General features: G+C 33.7%; 1 protein-coding gene and 1 long non-coding RNA gene across 2 annotated transcripts in view; both read right to left on the bottom strand.

Moving 5' to 3' along the window:
- The window catches only part of Sdhaf3 (succinate dehydrogenase complex assembly factor 3), a 67,426-nt gene that overhangs the window by 15,404 nt on the left and 40,708 nt on the right, over positions 1–11,314 (bottom strand). The gene's annotated exons all lie outside the window — the stretch shown is intronic.
- The window catches only part of LOC107144461, a 21,284-nt gene continuing 10,547 nt past the window's right edge, over positions 578–11,314 (bottom strand). The window contains exon 3 of the long non-coding RNA XR_001503801.2: positions 578–590. This is a non-coding gene — a long non-coding RNA (uncharacterized LOC107144461). The remainder of the gene's footprint in view (positions 591–11,314) is intronic.

Here is an 11,314-nt window from a genome sequence, read left to right as displayed (position 1 = left end):
TTGATATAAAGAGAGCAACTAAGAACAGAACAGGGAGGAAGAGCATGAGGAAAATATTAACATTAAACAGAGACGAGTGGGGGAGAGAAAGGAGAGAGAAGGGAAAGCATATGGAAATGGTAGGAGACCCTCAATGTAACACGAAAATTACATATAAGAGGTTGTGAGGGGAGGGGGGGGAACAAGGGAGAGAACTGAACAACAGCAGATGAGGTAGAGAGGGAAGATGGGAGGGGAGGGGTGGGGGGATAGTAGGGGATAGGAAAGGCAGCAGAATACAACAATCACTAATATGGCATTATGTAAAAATTGTGAATGTGTAACTGATGTGATTCTGCAATTTGTATTTGGGGTAAAAAGGGGAGTTCATAACTCACTTGAATCAAATGTATGAAAGATGATATGTCATGAGCTTTGTAATGTTTTGAACAACCAATAAAAAAAAATTTAAAAAAAAATTCTCTCTCTCTCTTAAAAAAAAAAAAAAAAGAACCACTGTTCTAGCCAGCATTGTGGCAAACATTTAAAAAAAAAATACATTTTCCTGCTCATTTCAAAAACCATTGAGATAAACGAACCATACACTGATGCTTTATATAGTACCTTCAATTTTTCTCTAAAGATATGATTTGCGTAAGTTTCATAAAATTCGTTATACTATAAATATTAAGCCTATAATACAATGATGCATTCACACAGGTATTAAAAAATGATAAAAGCTGTTATCCAGCATTCTAATTATCAGGACATCTTTATTAAAACTACCAAACATTTACAGTACAACAATGAGCTCTGTACTGCCTACCTAGGGTTAAGGTTAGAATTAAAGTATAAACTGTTGGTAATTTTAAAAGGTACTTGAATCCATGCCATAATACCATGGAGTTCTAATTCTCCTTGCATTTATAATGTCGTTATGAATACTCTTCCCCTTGCCTGAATGTTCTTCTCATGGTTGGCTGCTGTTTACCTCTCAGGTCTCAGGTTAAATGTCTCTTCCCTGGAGAGGCCTTCCTAATTCATCTATTTAGTCCTACTACTCTTTCTCAGTATTTAGATTTCCTGCCTAGTACTTACTTTAATCAGACATCATTTTGTTTCCCCACTAGAAAGTCCATGAAAAATAAACATACATTTTCTTCATTACCAAATTTCCTTTATCTAGCATAGTAGTTGGAAACAAAGACAGTGCTCAGTAATTATAATTCTAATGGTTAATAAATTAATATTACGAAACATTTACCAAAAACCACTCCTAAGGAGGTAAAGGCATAATGTTAAACTGAAAGCTATCGTGTAAAATGGTTAATCGTCTAGATTTTTATAAGGATCCACAATTTAATAGATTTTACAGTGGTAGATAGAAATTTTACAAAGCTCTAATCTGAGCTTTCAAGTGAAAATTTTACCTCTGCCCAGAAATAGTTGTTTTACTGGAAGTGACAGAATCACTCCATTAATTTTAGAGAAAATGTCTGCAAATACCCAAATCTGAATAACAATTGACAGTTTTTTTCTCTCAGGTTAAAAGGGTGTAAAATGAAAAAAAAAGTGTCTAATTTAGCTTGCTACTTAAATATTTGCATGAGTGTTTTTACTCAAATAAGCATCACATATCGGTAAAAGGCAGAAGTACTTTCTTAGTACTTCCCACTTCTCATAGAATTTTAGACACATACTCAAAGGTCCATGTTTAATAAAATTGATGTGTATTACTTCATGAAGGATGCTCTTAAACAATATTGTCCTTTTTAAAACTGTAAGTGCAAAGCAATGATGAATACAATAACTGCTGCTACAGTCCATTTATTGTACTTTTGGGGGTTTTTTGTGTTTGTTTTGGGGGCTGGAGCTCAAACCCAGGGTCTAACGTATGATAAGCAACAAGCACTCTACTACTGACTATACCTCTAACACATAGCCTCAACTTAGGCACAGGTATCAGCAGTTTTATCCACTGCTGGGTTTGCATATCAGTTGCAATTCTAGAACACAACTTTTCCAAAGTATTTTTTAGGGAGCTCTAATATCAATAAGTGTTCTTCCTTATGAAAATATAACCTTTTTATTTAGGTGTGTGTGGAAAATACTATATACTATATTTCATCCTTGACATTAATGAAGAAATTTTTCAAAGCATACAATTGAGAAAACACTTTAGAAATTTCACTTTTAGAAGATTTCAATTTACATCACTGAAGAGTCAGTTCATTGACTCTGCATTTTCAAATGCTTACTCTCAACACCAATCATCTAACTTCTATAAGAATTGAACAAAAACTCTAAGAGCAAAACCGTTATTTATGTGATTTCTTTCAAAGTGTGAAAAGAGGTGGTTAACATGAAACAATGAAGCAAATGAGTAAGATATCAAATTAATGAGATCAAACTATTGAAAAGAGGAATAATGATTATTTGTATAAAATTAATCAAGAAAACCTAAAGATTCACTAAAAATGTTAAAATAAGGGAGCTGTTCAGTAAAATTAGTACCAAAATTAATTGCACTACATGAAAAAAAATTGAAAATGTTGACAAATTTTAGAATCTATTCAATAGAATGAAGAGTTAGATAGAAACACTATATATCTATATATAGAGATTAAATTCTTAATAAGGGTTTCAATGCAATTACAATGAAAAAAAATGAAAGATTAAGTGTGAGATAGGGATTACTTCTGGTATTAGAGTTTACTTTAGTTGCTCATTGTTTACCTGTCTCCAAATTATTGACCTCCACCCCTATTTATAACACCTAACAAGTCAAAGAGTTAGGGCTAACAAACCAGGTCCTCCATTCCCACTTCCAAATTCTCATAGTTGAAGCTTATACTAGGCATGTGTTCCATATTCCACTATCTCTGACCAGGAAGGAAATAACATGCCCACTATTATTTAGCAGAGCTTGTGAGACTTTCTAAGAAAGGTTGTAGACAGATAGAGACAAGGAGAAAATGTTGTCATTCTAGAAGGAAAAAGGAAAGAAACAGCAATGCTGGAGAATACAGCTACTACAAATAGCAAAAAGTAAATACTCCATATATACAGATTACAAATACTGCCTTTAAAAAAGCTAAAATCACTGATAAACAGGTTTTTCTGCCCATTTATCTAAATGCAGGATAATTCCAAATTTTAAAAAAGGAAAAAACAAATTATATAAAACAAAAAAGATACATTCAAATTATGCTTTGATACAATGAGTTTAGAAAATCTTCAAAGGATTATCAAGAAAATAAAATGAGCAGTATATTTTCTAACAAATTATTAATTTATATTCTGGCTGTCATCAAAAAAATCCACAGCAATCTACATAATTCTCAGACATTCTCTAAAGCAATCTATTAAAAGATCAAGTGAGTTACTACATAAAACTAAGTATCTTTTAAAAATCCCACAGACACTGGGTACAGTGGCACATGTGTATAATCCCAGCTACTTGGGAGGCTCAGGGAATAAGATCACAAGTTTGAGGCCAACACAGGCAAAAGACCCTATCTCAAAATAAAAAGAACTGGTGAGAGGTTGGGGATATGGCTCAGTGGTAGAGCACCTGCCTATCCTGCAGGAGGGCCTAAACTCAATTCCCAGTATTACAAAAAAAGGGGGAAAAAAATCACACATGAAGTTGACATGTTACCCTCCAATCTGGGATTACATGCCATGATCCAAAGCAAATTATTATTACATTCTGATACTTTGTTTTGAAAGACAAATTTTAACAAAATTTGTTAAAAGTTATTCTCTATATTCAGATTTTAATCTAATGAACCAAAAGAGACACATTAGCATTATCACAATCATATTTCAAATTACCCAGAAACCATATAAGTATGATCAAGCTAAAAAAAAATAATAACTCATTCACTAACGACTATGATTAAACATATTTTAACCTAATTTTGGACATTTACTCATAATTTAAAAATAGAACAAATGGGAAACACGGGGAACAAAAAACTAGTTTATTGAGTGGCATTTTAAAAAGGTTTAAAAAAGGATACAAGAAAAGCACAAAGCTAACGGGTATATCCTCCTCAGTATACCCCTCTTTAATCACCTTGGCAAGAAAAAAAGTACTGAATGTTATCAACTGTTACTAAGTATTTCCAAGTGAGAGCAATCAGGCAAATGAGAATTTGGATCCCCTTAAATAAGACACTGTAGTGGAGAAAGGTACATAGTCATAAAATTCCTTATATATCATTGGCTATGTTTAATAACTTCCAGATATGCATGTGATTCTTCAAATTGCAAAAACAGAGTGATTATTATTTTTACTACAAGATCCTTCACCATCTGGCTCCTTATTTCAACAGCCTCATTACAAACCGCCAATAGTTCCCAAATATTCCATGCTTGTCTGTGCATCAGTCAACATATATTCCTTCTATTTGGAATATACTTATTTACTTCATAGAATCAGACTTTAAGACTTATCTCAAGCATCACTTTTGCCATAATAGGGTTTCATGGGACTCTGGCAATCAGTGCATATATTCTTTATAAGCATACTTCTTATTGTAGAAATTACTTACATTAGACTTCAAAAACAAAGTTCTGAAAGCAAAAGATCATGCCAAGACATTCACAATGCCTTCAATGTCTGGCAATACCAGGTGTGAACATGTTATCAGGAAAGAGAATCAAATATATAAAATGTATGAACAATCAAGATCCATGTTTCAGTTCACCTAACATTGTTTCACAAAAGAAACTATCAATTTAGGACTGCAATCTGTATATTAATCTCTTCAATTTTACAAAAACAGATAACTTGACCATTTCAATGAGTGAATTTGAGATCTACCAGAATTCAGACCCTGATTCATCCTAGTAAATGAAGATAGTAAAGACTACTAAAACATGATTTGGAGATGATATTTACTTCTCCTTTATACTGTTGTACAAAATCTTCCCTAAAGTCATTTTAATATTTTAATCACAAAAACATAATATAAAAAGGCAACAAAGTCCTTCTTAATCGCATCTTTGAAAGTCGACTTCCAAAAATGGGATTAAAGAGAACTAAACGGAATGCTAACTGGTAGCCAAATAAACAACAAATGAAACAAGGAAAATCACTTTCAGATACCCTAATTTTAAGTCAAACTTATTTTGCTACATTAAAACAAGTGCAATCTGGTCTCTTAAAAAACTAAATCAAAGCCAGGTTTGGTGGTGCATGCCTGTAATACCAGCAGCTCAGGAGGCTGAGGCAGGAGGATCCAAAGTACAAAGCCAGCCTCAGCAATTTAATGAGGCCCTAAACAACTAAGGGAGACCCTGTCTCAAAATTAAAAATAAAAGGGCTGGGGATATGGCTCTGTAGTTAAGCAATCCTGGGTCCAATCTCCAAAACACACAAATAAAAAATTCAATTAAAAAGGAGTTCTAAGAATTTCCATACCTTCTTCTATTCTTTCTCCTATATAATGTAAAACCTATATTACTAAAATCAATAATCTTTAGAGTAAATCACATCAATTTTCTTTAACTTTTATTTTGATTTAAAGTATAAAATGCAACTATTTTATATACATAAAAATTTTCTCAAATGATAATAAATCTAAAGATTGCTTAACAGTTTTCTAAGTATCTATGATTTAATCTTATAAGTGAGTTATGATCAAAAAACTCTAAGCTATACTATTTTCCATTAGTCTCCTTATAGCCATGACACATTGTTTCAAACTATGTGCTCAAATATATTTATACATCTTTCCTATAGTTTCAACACACTATGTAATTACATGATAATGTTGTTTTAATGCCTAGCAAATTATGAGAAATGTTAGTTTGTCCTATTCTCCCACTATCCCCCAAATTTGTAGAATGATTTCATTTCAAATTGTCACTTCTAGTTATTCACTGTGAACTAACCAACAATTCACCAAGGTTACTAGTGGCAAAAAATGTCATAGATATATGAAAGACAGTACCATGAATCAACACTTCTTTGTTTTTTTTTTTTTCCTGAGATAATAATTATCTTGCCAGTATATATTCTGCTAAACTAAATAAACTGGAGGCTTTCAGCCTGAGGCTTTCTTCACATTTTGACTTTCTACCTAACCAAAACAGTATATATTTTGTAAGAGTCAAGGGCAGCCAATCAGAAACAGCCAAACTTCAGCCAATCACAGGCAGATAGCTTCTTCAGTAAATAGTACTGGGGAAATCAGATATTGAGGAGATGCAGAAGACTGAAACTTGACTCCTATCTCTCTCCCTATTAAAAAAAAATCAATTCAAAATTGCCGCGGTCGGCTGCAGCAAACTAACCGGGGGGTGACGAGGACCTTGTGTACATTGATACAGCAGGAATGGGAGCTGTTTATTGTAGGACAGGAGGGGTATATATACATTACACACAGCTTATCTTAATTAACATAAACTAGATACAGCAGTCAACCAATAAGGAATCTCCACACTTAATGGCTCGCTGGGGTTACTTCACAAACCACTCCCTCTGGCAAAATGCCAGGCACCATCTTGACGTGTTTACAGACCCTAACACAAAATGGATCAAAGACCTAAGTGTAAGATCTGAAACTACTAGAAGAAAATGGGTTGAAAAAACTGGAAAAGGAAACAATTTTTTTTAATAAGATCCCAAAAGCTTAGGAAAAAAAAAATAGATGGTATTATAGTAAACTAAAAAGTTCTGCACAGGTTAAGGAAACAATCAAATAGTACAGAAGCAACCTACATAATAAAGGGGGGAAAAAAAACCTGCAAACTATTCATCAGATAAATGATTACTATCCAGGAAAAAAAAAAAAGGAACTCTCAAAAATTCACCAACAAAAATAATATAACTAAAAGCATGGGCAAAGGATATGAATAGACACTTCTCAAAATATTAAATTCAAATAGCCAAAATATTTTTGAAAAAATATCCAACACCACCAACCATCAGGGAAATGCAAATTAGAACCACAGTGAGAAAATAACTCACCCCAAATAGAACAGCTATTATCAAAAGGAAAAAAAAAGTAAATGTAGGTAAGGATGTAGAGGAAGGGAATTATTATACATTGTTGGTAGGAATGTAAATTGGTACAATCACAATGAAGGATAGTATATAGGCTGCTAAAAACTAAAAGATCTATCAGATGATCTATCTATATCACTTCTGGTTATACATACAAAGGAAATGATACCATATAAAAAAAAATACCTACACCTATGTTTATTCCAACACTATTCACTATTCACAGTAGCTAAGATATGGAATCAACAGAGATGACCATCAACAGATGAACGGATAAAGCAAATGTGTAATATCTATACAGTGGAATGAAAATTAGCCACAAAAAAAATGGAAGAACTGGAGAACATTGTGTTAACTCAAATAAGTCAGACAGAGAAAGACAAATATCACATTTCTCATATACGGATGCTAAGAAAAGCCAATCTGAGTTTAGAATAGTGATTATTTAGAGGTTGGGAACAGGCAAAGGAAACTTGAGAGAGAGTGGATAAGTCCTAATATTCTAGGGCACAGTGAGTATCTATAGTTCACAACAGTCTATTATGTATTTTACAAATAAGTAAAATAAAGGAGTTCAAAGACTTCATATACAAACTTATAAGGAGATGGAAATGTTAATGACATTGATTTGGTCAGTATATACTTCACACACACACACACACTTCACACATATTATGTACAATTATTGCATATTAATCAAAAAGTTTTTTAAAATGTTTAAGGACATGGTACTTAAGGAACTACCCTGATTTGATAATTATGCATTATACTTATGTATCAAATTATCATACACCATAAATATGTACAATTAAAATAACTTTAAACCTTACCATTAAAAAATAACTCACTTCTATCTGTATGTGTGTATACATATCTACATACATACTTTTCTACATCAAGATGATATTGACAAAGCTAATTTATGATTTAATTGGCTTAAAGAAAAATTAGTGCTTATACATGAAGTATACATTCCTTAAACTCTTAGGTGGAAACTAACGGTAAATTTTATTCAAGTTCATGTGATTTGGGAGAAAAATCTTCAGTAAATATAAGCTAGTTAAAGTTCCCTGGTTTTATTACAATATGCATGTATTCAGAATTGTCAGTATTAAATATAATATAGAAGCACAACTTTTCCTACCTACATTTATTAGTAAATATGTGTAGGTTCTCCCTATATTACAAAATCTGTCAGCAAAAAAAATTACTTGGGATAATGGGTAGCTGTTTAGTATCTCATGTGAGCAATCCAAAAATAATTGTTCTTTAAAAAATGAGTTAAACAAATATAGGTAAATAAAAATTTTCATGTGAAAGATGGTCTCACTATATACTAGATGATTTTAACATTCTTGAGAAAACATTCTATAAATCATGATTCATAGATTTACCAATCTATAGAACACTAGTGTGACAGAATAGTCACAATTGCTTACATCCTAGTTCTCTCTAGATATTAAGGTTACTCAGGGTAAAAAAAATTCAAATTAATATTATCACTAAAAATAACTAGAAATTATAAGAGAAACAGCAATACATGCAAGTTTATTATAAAGATGATTTTTGACAAATAAAACTATAAGGAATATGAGTATGTTTTGTTAAAATGCAGAGTAATTTTTGTTCTAAAGTAAAAATTACTGTTTTTTCTACAGTGAAAAATAGGAAAAGTACAGGACAAAAATTCAATGGATATAACAAAGTAGTAAAACTAGAATTCTGTTAAAAATAAGGTTCTCTTAGGAGTACTAGTTTGCCATGTAACTTTCCCCACATGCCTCTGAAGTCTTTTAATTATCACTCTTGTTAAATAAGCAAGTATTCTCCAAAGCTGTGATCCTATTTAACCAACTGTTTTAACCTTTTGATACTTTTGAGAACTTCCAAAAATCAAATTCTAAAATAAGTCCTTTTGACCTGGATGGGCCCCCGGAATATCTCAAAAGAATTTGTTTTAATCCTTATAAAAAGAGAAATGTTAAGCTAATTAGGGTTATTTGATGTGATAAATTGCATAGAAAGCATTTTCAAATAGTGAGTAATGCTGAACCTTCTTCAAGTCATATTGTATAAATGTGGTATTAATATGTTTCAGAAGTGGAATGAAATTCCTAGAAATCTGATAATCCTGGTATAATGTTATTATTCATAGTTGGTCATTATCTTAAAATACAGAAATATTTCTGTATGTCACAGATATAAAACTCCAATATCAACTGTATTATAATGAACTCTCCTCACGCCTTTTTAATTTAAGTTTATAAATAGAAACTTATTTTTTATAGTTCTAGAGGCTGGGAAGATCAAGGAGTAGGCAAATTCTTTATCTGGTGAGAGTTGCCTTCCTGGTTCACATAGCATCTTCTGGTTGCACCTTCAATGTTAGAAGAAGGGTTAATGCAACTCTCTGGAGCTAAACCATTCAGGGGACCCTGTTCTCATGCCCTAATTACCTTCCGAAGGTAATTACCTTGGGGATTAATCACCTTGGGGATTGGGTTTCAAGATATGAATTTGTGGGAGGCACAAACATTCTGACCATAATAAGGAGCAAGGGCAAATGCAATGATATCAGTTAAGAGCCTGTTGTAACAATACAGAAATTTTGAAAAAAATAACATTTGTATGGGTGCTTCTGATGAAGTCATTATTCTTTGTGATGAGGAAAGGGAAGATGAATAGCAAATATTAATATACCAATTACTATATGGGTGTAAAAGCATTTATTAGATGTTGTTAAAGTCATATTTGTTTATGTTTAATCTGCATCTCATCATCATTAATTTGAATTCTTGGCTACTTTATTTGCTGAGACAAGCAAGAAGCTCTCCTACTAAATTCAAAGATTTAATAGTAATTGCTGCTAGGACTTATCATAATAAAGTGCAATTACAGAATATATGTTAAATAAATTTGCACTTGTTCCTTATAGTTTGTTCTTTTTTTTTTTTTTTTTTAATTCTCATCATTGTGCTCAGCCCACCTTATTTCCTATTGTTGTTTAGGGTTTTCAGCTCCTTCTTTTGTGTTTTAACCCCAATAATTATACATGATTGCTCACACTGTTTTAGAGTAAATATGTGTTTAGATTTCCAATGTCTATAACCTTCTCTGCCTATGATTCCTTCTTAAGCTCAGTGTTGCCTTTATGGTTTGTGCTATACTTTGTTAATCATGTTCCTTTATAGTTGTCTCAGTGAAAGTTTGTTGGTCGTATAGGCTCTTCAAGTGAGTTTTGAAGGCATTTTATTCCATTGTCTTTTTTTTATGGTACTTTGATTTCCTTCCTTCCTTCCTTCCTTCCAAACAGGTGCTGGGAAAACTAGAAATCCATATGTGGTAGAATGAAATTGAATGTCTATCTCTCACCCTGCACAAAATTCAACTCAAAGTGGATCAAGGACCTAGGCATTAGACCACAGACCCTGTGCTGACTAGAAGAACATGTAGGCCCAATTCTCCATCATGTTGGCTTAGGAACCAACTTCCTCAATAAGACTCCTAAGTTCAAGGCGTAAAATTAAAAAATCAATAAATGGGGTGGTATCAAACTAAAAAACTTCTTCACAGCAAAGGAAACGATCAAGAATGTGAACAGAGTGCCTACAGAATGGCAGAAAATCTTTACCACTAGCACCTCAGATAGAGTATTAATCTCCAGGATATACAAAGATTCAAAAAACTTAACACGAGTGGCCTGCCGGCGTGGCAGACACGTCACCCCAATTGGAGTAGGGGCAGAGCACAGCCGCTGCCCGCGCCCTGAAGAGGCCCAGCGACACGCCAGCGTGGTAGTCACGTCACCCCAATTGGAGTAGGGGCAGAGCAGAGCCGCCGCCCGCACCCAGAACAGGCCCAGCGACCTGCAGGCGTGGTAGTCACATCACCCCAATTCGAGTAGGGGCAGAGCAGAGCCGCCATCCGCGCCTGCAAGGTAGGCAGATCTGCGACCAACTGGAAGAACAGGCCCAGCGCACCACAGGCGTGGTAGACACGTCACACCAACTGGAGGAGGGGCAGAGTAGAGCCACCACCCGCGCCTGCAAGGTAGGCAGACCTGCGACCAACCGGCAGAAAAGGCCCAGCGGCACGTCAGCGTGGTAGACAGATCACCCCAATTGGAGGAGGAGCACAGCCGCTGCCTGCCCCTGCAAGGGAGACTTTTCAACTATACAAGAGCAATATAAATATATAGGGGGAAAATTTCAATAACACAACAGTTTCACCAAGCAGAAAGAAACGCGAGCAGTATGAAAAGACAAGGAAAGAAAGGACCACAAGCAATGCAGGTCAACTCAACTTTAGAAGAGGTAA

Source organism: Marmota marmota, unplaced genomic scaffold, assembly GCF_001458135.2.
Source record: "Marmota marmota marmota unplaced genomic scaffold, marMar, whole genome shotgun sequence".
Taxonomy (NCBI): Eukaryota; Metazoa; Chordata; class Mammalia; order Rodentia; family Sciuridae; genus Marmota; species Marmota marmota.
This window is presented reverse-complemented; position numbering and strand designations above follow the sequence as displayed.